This window comes from Nelusetta ayraudi, unplaced genomic scaffold (genome assembly GCF_046127955.1).
Source record: "Nelusetta ayraudi isolate G7.1 ecotype Tasmania unplaced genomic scaffold, CSIRO-AGI_Nayr_v1 ptg000058l, whole genome shotgun sequence".
NCBI lineage: Eukaryota > Metazoa > Chordata > Actinopteri > Tetraodontiformes > Monacanthidae > Nelusetta > Nelusetta ayraudi.
In genome coordinates, this window is record NW_027466108.1 from 2,123,319 (window position 1) to 2,136,589 (window position 13,271).

General features: G+C 44.4%; 1 protein-coding gene and 1 long non-coding RNA gene across 4 annotated transcripts in view; one reads left to right on the forward strand and one right to left on the reverse strand.

The window, feature by feature from the left end:
* LOC142896955 (uncharacterized) overlaps positions 1-13,271 on the reverse strand; it is a 525,186-nt gene that overhangs the window by 311,417 nt on the left and 200,498 nt on the right. The gene's annotated exons all lie outside the window — the stretch shown is intronic.
* Positions 1-13,271, forward strand: part of rtkna (rhotekin a) — a 65,899-nt gene that overhangs the window by 25,200 nt on the left and 27,428 nt on the right. The gene's annotated exons all lie outside the window — the stretch shown is intronic.

Genomic DNA, 13,271 nt, shown 5'->3' on the forward strand with positions numbered 1-13,271 from the left:
AAGTACAGATGCCTGAAAGTCTGCTTAAGCACAGTTAACGACGTATTTGTACTTAGTTAGTATCCACCTCTGCAGCAGGAGAGCGTCGTGCTGGAGCTGCAGCGCGAGGTTGTCGGTTGGAAGCTGGACGGCCGTCGGCTCGTATTTTCCCTGGTAAACACTCACTTGTTTGCCCACATGTTTGCCCACACCGCTGCCTCTTCCCCACCGAGTCTCCTCTGCCTGGGTGGCTTTACGAGACAGGGATTCTTTGTGCGCCGATGTGCTGAATGGCCCACAGTCCAACTGTAATTTCAGAATGTTTTTTACTCCCCAAGTCCTCCGCACGACGTGCCCTGCGGGGCCGTGGCGGCTCACAGTTATTAGACTGTAAAAACCTGCTTTAGCTTTTCCCTGCGGCGACATGAGGAGCTCCTAAAAAGACACACCTACCTCCCCCCCCTGCCAAGTAAATACAATTACAACATGAATTGAAGCATATTTTGCTTCTCTGCACGGCTCATTGCAGGTGATTGGACTCTGTCCATTGTGAAAGGAAGGCATAAAAAAAGTGATGCGTTGGTGCACGTCCTGAGCATTCCTCAGGGCACTCATAATCACCATGTCAGGAGGGGAGAGAGAGGCCATTGTGTGAGAGTGTGTTTGTGTGTTTTTCGCTCTCTGAGGGAAGTGAATTTTCTGCTTTTCACATTTTAACAGCTCCGTTAATGAAGCTTTCCTTTATTTTTGGCTGGACTTCCTCATTCTTTTGTTAGTCCCGTTTCTTTCATTCTTTTTTTTTTTTGGTTGTAATCAAAGCGGGTTTTGCCCACATGATGCAGGGCTGCACTCAGGCAATGGGGTGGCGTCTAATGGGAAACAGGAAATGGTCTCAAGCAATTACAGCTTCCCACCAGGGGTAGACAGCATGATGTCACCGCCGGACCCACTTCCATTCTCACACACACACACACACACTTCCTGTGACCACAGACCCGAACACACAGATGTTTTTCTTATTTGCTGTTTCATGTTCCCTTGTTGTCCTTGTCATGTCGTCCTCCCCTCTCTCCTGGGACCACTTACATAAACCTAAAGGAGAACATCTTCCAGTTACACTTTGTGGACAAAATATTCTCTTCACTTCATTTCAAAGCACCCTGCCAATTATAGCATTTCCCTTTTTAAGTTAGGATGAGGTTTGAGCAAAGTGCCTTAGCTGGTAAGAGAGGAAAGTGGTTGTTGTTTTTCTTTGTCTGAGGCCCAGCTGGGCAGAAAATCCTCCATCTGCCGAATGACAATCAACTGTCAGCTGGAAGCTGCAACAGTGCAGCTCGGATAACTTGAAACTCCTATCAGCGGGCTTGTATTGGCAACAGGCAGACACACTCGTGGTGTGGAGTGCTATGCATGGCACCGCCTTCCCCAGTGTTTTTGCCGTAGATGAACGAACGTTTACAGCAGCAGCTGCCTCGTCAAAGCCCTTTTCTCTTAAGTGTGTTTACATCAACAAATCATTTTGGAACACTTGAAGGTTTTCGTAACTACTTATTCTTATGACTTATTAATACGTTTGGAGTTGATCGATGGGGATTCTAATGGAAATGAGACATTATGGAGTACGACGCACCCATGGCAGAAATATAAAACTCTGCAAGGGGATTTGTGTTCTGCTGTTTGAGAGTTGTACTGTGATGGGAAGTGGGTAAATTTCTTTTTTAAGAGAGTATTCTGCATGGTTTTGTTTGAAGATTATTTACACATGCACATATGTTGATCAGTAGATTAATTATTTTCAAATTAATATTTGAAATCTTTTTTTTTTTTCAAAAAATAGCTCTGAACGCAAAACCACAAATTCAAATAACAAGTAACTTATGAGATGGTTCAAGTTGTAGGGAAAAAGTGATTAAATGATTCACTATATACCAGTGTGATAGCAGGCCAGCCAGCTGGGACTGAACTTACTTGAGGGTTAAACTGTTAAAGTTGTCCCTTGGTCTTTAGCTTCCTCCACCTTCCTCCTCGTCCTCCTCCTCATCCTCCTCCTCATGTGTACCCTGAGGGTTTTGGATGGACACTCTCAACCTGCTAATTTTAGCCTGCAAGCTGGCAGCCAATCTATGGGTCGCAGGCTTTTGGCAGCGTTGTAAATGCAGGCATTTATTAAAAGGGCATCTTAGTTCGCTTGATTTTTGGCCCCAAGGAATAAAAGCAGGAATTCTCTGGGGGCTTTTTTTCCCTCTGTGAGGCAGCCATTGTTTGTAAAAGTTCAATCTTTGTGTGTGACCTCACTGTGCTGTGGCCTTGCTCTGCCCAGAGGGTGTCGCGGGCCGAGACGCTCCACTGCAACAACAGCGGCTGCAGAAGCACGCCGATGATATCATCAGATGACAGAATAAAACAACTTTGCACACATGTCCTGTTGTGTTAGCCGCGGTTAGCGAGCGGTCGTGTGTTCGCCCCACGATTCCATCTGCGCAATCGCGTTACACAACAACGACTCGCTGATTTGATAGCCAAATAGCGCTGTGGTGTAAGTTTACTGTTGCTCCCTACAGGTGGTTTTAGATATCAGGCAGAGCTGGGCAGCTGAAGCGCTCACATGTGCTAAAAGAATTACCGTCGAGTAACATCTTTGAGTGCAATACGCTTGTAACCAGGTCCTCGGTTTCTGATTAATGACGACATATCACATAGCGGTCCTGGAGAGCCGACCCTTGAATGTTGCTGTCATAAAAGCTCGAACTCTGACCCCCCTTTTCTCTCCAGACGTGGGCGAGCTCAGTCGGGGTGGTGTCAGGTGGGAGTTTTTTTTTTTTTTTGGCCGGACTCATTTTTGACCTCTCACACGCTCCCCGAGCCTAAACTTAGCCGCAGCCATGCTTCAGATAGTTTCGGACGCCACAGGCAGACTTTAAATATCTTGTGGTCGGTGGACTCAAAAAATTGGTGTCAATCGGAGTTCAGTTCGGCGTCGAAAGTTGTGAAATCGCATATCGGCACCGGCGTTCAGTCAGCGTAATCTCGTCCTCCCTGTCAGATCAGGGTGAATACGAGCGATTGAGTTTTTTTTTTTTTTCCTGACCCCTCTTCAAAATATGAGCCCAGGTAAGAGAAATTCAGAGCTCACATTCCTCATGCGTTGAGGTTTTGGAGGGCAAAGGCCAAATTGCCCAGTAGTTAATCTCCCTCTGCCAGCATGTCTCTCGGACAGTGGACTAGTATCTTCCTGTGGACTGGATTTCAACACTGATGGCGAATATCTAGTAGGACTGCAGGTCAATCCTGCTCACACACGGACCAAAGGGAATAATGACAGTTGAATTTGATGATACAGTATATTATTTTTGCGCTTAATCCTTTATTTATTCAGCACAATTTAAAACAGTGCAGGCTTGTACAGAGTTCCACTCCCATCATCTACTATAAATAGAAAATAAAATGTTCAAACATAGGGAAAACTATAATTGTAAAAAAAACAAACAACTACATAGAACACAGTGAAAAGTTAAGACATGAGGAGATGTTTTTTCAGTAAGTTTTTGAAAGATGTAAATGAGAATGTAGACCTCAGAGACACATGTCTAGATTGTTCCACAATTTTGGAACAATCTAGACAAAATATTATCGAAATAAAATATTAAATTGATGACCAGATGTTTGACAGAAGGGTAAATGTATATTGGCGCTATGTCTAGTCTAGTCTGAATCGGAATGAAAAACTAAAGAAATGATGAAAGGTATCCGGAAGATCCTTTGTTATTGTTAATAAACTTGTGCATAAATAAACATGAGGGGTAAACAATGAGTTCATGAATGGCTAGTATTGAATATTTCCCCCCAAAATAGGTGCAGACGGATCGTATCTACTAACTAGACAGAGAGATTGTTCTCAGGAATCTCTTCCGGATTATATCAAAATCGCAGTAATTCATAGATGAGAACTATAATACAAAGTCAAGTGAGCAGAGTGATGGATCAGGACTTTTCTCAGTCTACTGAGAATCTTTATTGATCTTTTGCATACTCGATTATTATGGTTATTCCAATTAAGACCTTCATCCAGAACAACCCACCCACTTTTAATTCATCCCCTTTTTTTTGGTTCTGGCAGAATCGTCACACTGGTCCTCAAACCCACTCACAACATCCACCTGTGTGTGTGTGTGTGTGTGTGTGTGTGTGTGTGTGTGTGTGTGTGTGTGTGTGTGTGTGTGTGTGTGTTAGTTCAGCTGCGTTGGTTCATTTAGCTAGCCGTAAGTCACACCAGACCCGCTGGTCTCAGTGGAACGGTGCGCTAAGGCTCGCGGAGCGCTCCCTCTTTCTCTCTCTTGCGATGCAAGAACCGCAGGCGTGTCGGAGGCAAAACACATTCCTCCGCCTCCCCTCGCGCAAACACTCCCCGCTGGGCTCGCTCGTCTGCGTCTGCATGCGTGCGCAAATATTTGCGAGCGAGTGAAATGGGCCAAAGGAAAACCTTAAACTCTGGAATCAAGGAAACGGATTATGTGCATTTTGGGGTTTTGATATTTATCATCTGTTTTTTTTTTTTTTTGCTATGAATATTTTTATATATAGACACATAGGTTAGATCTTGGACTTTCCCTTAGTAGTGCAGCTACCAGTGATGAAGACATTATCGCGGTTATGGAGCAAGTTTTTGCCAGTTTAGTCTCTGTGTGTGTGTGTGTGTGTGTGTGTGTGTGTGTGTGTGTGTGTGTGTGTGTGTTCGTTTACAAGTCTTTCTTTGGCACCTGATCATGTGTAGTTATGACAGTTAGTTCCCTGTTGTTCATGGGAATTTTGCCACGTTTAGGTGTGTGTGTGTGTGTGTGTGTGTGTGTGTGTGTGTGTGCACGCTCAAGCCTGTGTCGCCGAAGGGATAAAAGACTGCTTTGTATTACATTGCAAAAAAACAAACACACACACACACTTACTCACTGGGCACTCTTCTCCTTCTTGGAAGCCAGCATCCCTCCCTCCGTCCGTCCCTCCCTCCCGGGCCTTCCTCCTCGCCGGTGCCAGCCTCAAGTCCGGCTCCACACCTTGCAGTATCCCTCCACCCTTCGCCACCAACACACCCCCGTTAGACTCGCTGGCCATCAGCGCAGTGCCGATTCCGCCCCGTGCATCAGCCTGCACCGCAGACATCGCTCAGGCCCTGAATGGGGGCTCTGTGTGAGCTTGATGCCGAGACCGGAGCCAGCTTCCTTTGAATAACAGCCGACCCGAGGCAGCGGAGGCCTTGGCCAGAAAGGCGCTGCTTCCACATCCGTCTGCCAGCCGTCTCCACCAGGAGCTGCGTGACATTTCTCTCTCTCTCTCTCTCCCTCTCTCTCTCTCTCCCCCTCTCTCTCTCCCTCTCCCCCTCTCTGTCTCCCCCTCTCTCTCTGCCGTTCCTGTTCTTCTCTTTTCACATTTTTTCTGGTCACGCCGTTATCTCGCCCTTCATTATCGTCTTCTTCTTAATCCCTGTTTCTCATTCCCCAGGCGTTCACCTGAGCACGCTCTCTCCACTCACAATGCTTTGGTTTTTAGCAGTTCAAGGATTCCTTTAACCCCCCCTCCGTCCCCCGCCTCGTCCCCCCGTTGCCGCCAAGAAAATTGGAGCCACTTAAGCCGTTTGAACTGAGACCGCAGGCATTATTCAAATTAGTCCAGATTGGATTCAAAGCTATGGTTTACTTATCGCATCAACAGCTTTACGAGCCAATGTTTTCAAGTGGCAATGCAGAAAATGTTGTATTTCTTTTGTCAGACTTGGAATTAAGAACATGTGAACGTGTTGAGGAGGAGCAGCTGGAAGGCTCGGACTGCATCAGCGGAGGGCCCAGTTTGAATATGCCAGCAAATATATTGTGCCTTAAGAGAACCTTTGGCAATGTGCGTAATTGAGCCTGTAAATGCTTTTGTGTTTGGCCATATGGATATAGTTTTTTTCCCCCTATGCGCTAAACCCTCTTTGAACATGACGTGCCAGTTTGCAAGTTTATTACTCTTGCGGTGATTTAATTCACTTTCTTGTCTTTGATGAGGAGTCCTGCATGTGTATTTTTATGTCTCCAAGAGTCAGTGCAGACTTTGGCCTCATGCAGTTTGGTTTCCATCTCCAAACTGCGACCATGTAAAGTAAGAAGCTTGGCACAGAGATTAGCTTATGTCTGAATGTCGAACCTAAAGTCGGTATAGGCAGTTACATGGACCATAAGTAATCAGACTGAACGTCTACCTAATTAAGATCGTGTCATATGACTCAACACTCAAGATCAGATTAAATTGAAATGGATCCAATTGAAGTTTCGATCGTATCGGCGGATGTGGAGTAACTTTGTTTTTTGATCCGGACAGATTTTACTTGCGTTCAAGGTTTTTTCTTTTTCATTACCTACATTCAGATTCAAAGACTTTCAATGTCAATTAAATACAGTGTGTTGAGGTGATTACTTGGCCAGATGACTCTTAAGGAAAAAGTGAAGGACAAATCTTGCATTCCTTTACAAAGTGTCAGAAGGATGCATTGAGTTGCTGTGTTAAATAATCCCATCCCAATAACATTATAAAAAATATGTAAAGAAATAATAAACGCAAATCACAAAAATGTTAACTGAAGTATTTGAAGCTTATGTGCAATTCTGGAATGCAATGCAGTGGTTTCCAATTGAAGCAATGCGACTTTGTCAAAAGCAATAATCATTCACCTTGCACGCACCATAGCACCACCTTGGAGCTGTTGAAAATAAAATAGTCTGTTCAATTATGTTTTGCCTTTGTTTTACAACTTCTTTAGAATTCACACAGGCATTGCTTTTAGTGCCTAATCATTATGTCAAACATATCCTCTGGCCTTTTAAAAAACATATTGCACACCTGGGTGCTATATTTCTGAGTTAAATGAATGTTTGCGAGGCAGCTCAGTCCTTCACTTCCTGTATGTTTTTGTGTGAAAGTATTGTGCTCGTAGATGTTGAACTAACATGAATTATCGCAAGAAAGGTTTGCTCTGTGAGATGTTATGATTTCATTACGTTTTAAATCCTTACTGTTGTTGTTTTTGGCGCTAATGTGCTAATGTTATGTTGACGCGGTGAGATTTTGTCTAATTTTTTTTAGCCTCTGGCAAACAAAACCCATCAAAATGTTAAACCGAAATAGGTCAGTGAACCGTGACAACACAACCAACTAATACAACCCGTAGCAACCATCCACGAGGCATCTACACAGTAATGTCCTCAGCAATAACTATAATAAACCTCTGCACACCTCAATGTTCATCATAGATGGATAGATAGATGTTTTGATCCCAAATTGTAAAACTACACTGTTGCACCACTAAAAACAGTGAAAAAAAAAACTATACAGTAATTACAGAAACATCCAAGTCAGTCTATATTCAACAAACAAACAAGAGCAGATGTGCAATAGACAGTGAAATTGTGCAGATGAACGGATTAGCGAGGCTTCATAAACCATTAGTGCAATATTTGCCATAATCTCATTAAACATGCGGACAGGTTTTGCATGCCTGATGCAGCTTCCAAAATGTGCGACATAAACAAAAAGCTGCAAAATTCTAGCAAACTTCAGGTTCTGTTTTGGACTCCAGCCAGAAAAAAAAAGTGCCACCTGCCCCGTCTATGCCCTCCCATCCATCAACACGCACCAGCTGCGCTTTCAGACAGAAGCTGCTCGACCAGACGACTATATTTGTGAGGCTGATGAGATCCTCCAGCAATCAGGGAATTCACCCATGACTGCATGATAAAATTCAACATAGTTTAAATAGACCAAGCCACAAACCCAGAAAATCTGATATTTCTGACATTGAAAGATGATGAAGATAGATTTAACTGGTGTGTCTTTGCAGGTTCACAGATTTGTTTGGAGATTCTAGTGTATTTTGAATTATATGCTAGACTGATGTCATTGATATTGATTGATCAAAATATTGATTGGCGATGTTGAGTTCATGTCCATGAAGATTGTACTTGAACAATCTAAATTAATTTTCTTTTGAGATTTTACGTAGAAATATTTTTCAGTTCAGCTATATTTCAAGTTGGGCTGCCCTGAGCTTTTCAGATTAGGCTGCTGCCCCTGCAACCTGACCCAGATAAGTAGTAGATGGTAGATATGGATGGATGGATTGATGAATGAATGGATATATTTTTTTGGGGTTACTATCATTGTGTTGTGATGGTCCTTAGTTGTCTTATGTTTACAAATCAGTAAATAATCCTGTTTAAGTTAGGAGAGGTGTCAGAGTAGGTTCTCCAATCCTCTGCAGAAGCCACCATAATCACTTAAGTGAGAAAATCCGGGTCAGGTTTTCTGGCCTAGGCTGTTTTTTTTCTTCTTGACCTCCAGAGAGACGAGTGGCTGTGCAGTGAAGGAGGGGCCAGATGCCGTAGACAAACCCTCACAGGGGAATTCCAGGGTTTGGAGGCGGGTCAGCGGGAGCTGGAGCTCCAGGCGGAGGTGGATCTGAGGGTCTGCGCTGCAGCTGAAAGGGGCCTCTTGTTGTGGTGTGAGGTGTTGAGAGGCATGGCTGCGCTGTTACAACCCCCCCACCCCCCCCAACCCCCCCACCCCAACCCACCCCCTCTGTCCCACCGTGAGGAGGATGAGATCAGTGGAACAAATGTTCAAGCTGGGTGATGTCACGGCTGGGACCTCGGGTCAAAAGCCGAGGGTCACATTAGGAGAAGGTGTGTGTGTGTGTGTGTGTGCATGGCCACATGCAGGTTATCAGGAATAACGAATTAGGTAATTGTTAATTTCTGCTTACAAAACTTCACGCCTTGTTCCTCCAATACTCAACGCGTCCTTGTTTTGTCCCCGCTAGGAGTGAAACCATTAAATATAATATAATGCATTTTTACACGGAAGGAGACTCGCAAAGGTTGCAGAGTCTCCATCAGCAGCCATGCTTGCAGTACAAGTGCATGTTGTCTCGCCGTCCTATCATGTAAAATCTAATCTTATTTTGATAAGGCCCGTTGGAGCTGAGCAGCATTGTTGTCAGTGGTTCTGGGAAGTTCCTGGCTGCATGCTATTGCCTGAGACTTGAGCGTTAAGTGGACCAAAGACCTTCATGTGCCCTATTATTTTACCCTATTTAAAACAAGCCCTTCTAGAGCAGCGTGTCATCAGCAGGCATGTCAATGGACAGACTGGTGGTTGCATAACTGCATGTATGATGGAGACCCTATTTTGGACTCGTGCACAGACACGCACACACACACACACACACACACACACACACTCACAGAGCTTGGTGTCCTTGCACTCGGGGAACGCAGCTGTCACTGTGTGATCCATCAAGATTTACACCCGCTATATATAGGGTTAAAGTGCAATCGCTGTTGATTTAACTGGCAAAATTCAAGGTTGCAAATAGCTGTGTATCAACCTAATGCAGTCGCGTCTCATGATGGTCTCGTCACGGGGATTTTTTTTTTCCCCCACGCACGCAGGCACACAAGAGTTTACATGAATCAAATTTAAAGGCTGGTTAAACTACAAAGCAAACTGCACAGGCGCTCCTTTGAGAGGCGATTATCATATCTGGCTCTTGTTGGATTCAATTGCGCAGCGATGTCCACGTCTCGCCTGTTAGTCGTCAGTCTCTCACAGGGTTACACAACCGCTCTGCTGTCAGCCGCCAGTGACACTTGGAGAAGTGCGGGTCCTCACACGCCTCTTGTTGCGTAAAAGAAAGCAGCTTACGGAACAGTCAGGAGTAGGAACAGTCTCCTAAACGTGAAGAAGCAGTTCAGCAGTCAGAGCGAGCAGAGGAAGGGGGGGCGGCCCCTTTGCAGTATCTATTTTAACCAAGAGGGGGACCTGTTGGTTATTTAATGGCCACAGTGTGGAAGATGCATCATCAAATCAAATCAATCTTTATTTTTGTAGCACTTCTTATACCCTATAAATGCAACTTGTTGCAAAATAAAGCACGTATGAGAGCAGTGGCTTTGAGGCTAAAACAAAGGTCCCTCAGTTGGTTGCCTCCATTTTTCTTTTACCTTAGACAATGAAGAGCATGTGGTTGTTCTTACTAAGCAGTTCCAGACTCAGCTCTTCACATCCATGATCGTAGCATCTGTGTGGCATACAGATGTATGGCTCTGCAGTTTAAAAAAATGCAGAAATGTTTTTATTGTACAAACATACAAAATGGCAAAAGTGTTGTTTATCATTATTCTTTGGTAGTTTCCACACACTGGGTTTAAGTGCAGACCTTATGTAAATAATCATGCGTAATTTTCACTGCTGCGCCAGCATTATAGAAAAGTCCCACAGCTGCAAGGGGAACAGAAGTAAAAATATTATGTTTTCTGTCTTATCCCCAAGCACCTTGCAATAAAGTCGCTGGAGCTTTTCTTTGTGGTCCAGTGCTTCCTTTGGGCCCGATTATGTAAAATTACTGGTGGTACTTTTTTTTTTCAGGATACAGGCAGTAAATTGAGTTTTAAATATTTGAAAGAAAAACACAAGACCGTCGCTCTTTTAAAGGCCCATTTCACAACATATCTTGGCATTAGATGGTACTAACAAAAGTAGTGTAAGTTTTCAGCTTGATAAAGTTCTGAAAAGTAATTAGCTGCTGTTTGTGCATTCACTCATAATATGCACTTACATTAATGCAAAGAGCGGGCCGGTTTGTTCGGAGGCCAACATATTACACTAACAGCCCTGAAAGTGAATGCACTCAAGGTTTTGTAATTCAACCTTGACCACAAAGATCATGTAAGAAAGATGTGAGATTAAATGGGACATTAGGAGGCAGGAATTAACATTTGTCTGCAATATGCTTTCTTATCATTAGATGGCACTAAATATTACCGGCTGTGCCTTTAACAGGTCCGAAAGCACCCTGTTTAAATTGACTTAGTATTATTTATTTATTTATTTATTCACGGCAGGCATTTTTTTTAATGTACCGTTAAAAGGAATTGCACTTCATTCTGGTGCAATCTTCTGGAAGCTCGAGGTAAACATGGCTGCAGCCTCACCAGCTTTCTACGGCAGGAAGGAAAGGATGTCAAGGATGCCCCAGAGCTGCGGAGAGGAAGACGAGTTGCTTTGAAAACCTAGCCCAGTCTGCAGGTCAATAGGAAGTGCCGGAGCCTCAGAGGGAGAGAGCTGCTGTGTAGGTTAGTCTGGCTGCAGGAATGTGCTGCCACCCTGGGAAATGGTGACACTGGGAATGTCTCCCCTGGGTAAACTAATTCTGACCTTCTTCTAATCCAAACTTCTCCTCTACAACACCACTTGCTGTTTTCCTTCACCGCCTACGGTCCTATTTAGCACCCAGTCACGGGTGGTTTTCGTCTCGTCTACACAGTCTGTATGCGTACAGTCTTGCCCCTAGCGCGCAGTGAGTGGTTCCCCAGCTGCCTCTGCAACCATCACCTGACAAAGTACCTTAATCTGATTAACTGTGGGTTATTTAGAGCTCTTAAGTCCTCAGTTATCGAGGCTCATCTTGTTTTTGTTGCATACCTCTGCTCACAGACGGGATTTCTCGGTTAATGTTAAACACTGCAGGTGTGTAACAGTCATGTCTGTGCATTAGTGCCTCCTCCTCTTCCTCCTCTCGCTGTTGCCATGCATGAAGGGCCGCGCTCACCCAGCCAGATGCACAGCTACATATACCGCAGGTGGGCTTTGTTGCTCCGTTACCGTTAGCCAAGTCTGCCCACAGGGTGACTCTCGCCTCCTCCGTCCTGATCCACCTACATGTCATCTGTTGTATCTCTGGACTGCATATCTGGTTTCACTTCTCATCACACCCACAGACAACTCATAGTGTAAAAATGTGTCTATTTTTTTTTTTTTTTTTTTTTTACCATCCTCCTCTGCTGCTGACATTTAGTTAAATGTGAAAACAATTAACGTCGGTCGCCTTTAATGGTTTTCCAGTTGTTTTGACCAAAAACACATTTTCACAGCAATGCTCTGTGTCCGCACCAGATGTGGATGTGCTGCAGCTGCCTCCACCTAAAAGCTCACGGTTTATTCCCACACTTGATCCTAGACCCCGTAGAGCCTCCCTTAGCTTCCTGTTTCCACCTGCCCACAAATCACCCCTATACATCACCGGTGGACAAGGCGATACACTCCGCTGCACATGGAGTTCCTGATGTGCACAGAGGCAATAGGCAGAGGCAGGCGAGGAAAGAGAAAGGGCAGAGGGAGATGGATGAAGACTTTTATCTTCGCTAACAGGCTCAGAAAGCTGGCCGGGATTCTTTTGCGTCGTCTCAGTAGTCTGATGTTTGGAACCATTGCTGCCAAGTGCAATCTACGTGTTTTTTGCAGCAGTCTATTATAATCAAGCCACAATTCTACAGTGGCTTAAATGGTGGAGTGTAGCCAACTAGCGGGAAGGTCATTTGCAGACAATTTTCCATTTTGCAGGGTTATCCCGCTGCAGAGATTGCCTCCAACTGAACCAAGTCAAGATGTCAGTGCGACTGTCTTGTGCCTGTGATTTTATCTGGGCCAAAAAATGGCGCATTAAGCTTCAGACCCCTCAATGGGATTAGGAAACCCAAAGAGCACGCAGAAAGGGAAATGGTTTGCTCGAAGCATTCAGCAGGACAAAAATATTGTGACTCAGACAAAAAAAAGTTGCTCCGTCTCCTTCTGCTGTGTGTTTGGGATGTTGGAGTGGATTCACTGACTCGCTGGCACCCGCTTCACAAACAGTGGACACGACCGCGAGCTTTGCAAATCCGCCTCGTGTCACTGTCGTTTTTCGACGGCCGCCGCAGCTTCCAATTTCGTAGGAGATGGATGGTAACGGTGGGAGAACTCGTTGCGGCCGCAACAACAAACTGGGTTGTTATTTGAATATGGAATGGTTGATAGCCACCGAAGACTAAATCAACTCACTTTCTACCAATCAATCAATCAGCTTTTTTTTTGTACAGCGTTAAATCACATCCAAAGACTTCTCAAAACACTTTGCACAATCAGGGAAAAAACATGCAACAGTGGCCAGGAAAAACTCCCCTGTTGGAAGAAACCTAGAGCTGTTAAGTGCTAGGTTTATGAAAACAAGACTTGGCCTTTTCTGTTCTATGCTCTGTTTTTGTTTCCTTTATTTTCGTATCCACTTTATTTATTTTTATTATAATACAGGCATATGTGAGTTTACAATGATTGTATTCTGTATTGTATGGGTGTTTGTGTGCTTAGTTGTTGGTCGTAAATGTTGTGGTCCTTGGTTTGGTGCCACGTTGTTTTGTGAGTCGGAAGGTTTGTGTTGTGAATGGTTGAAA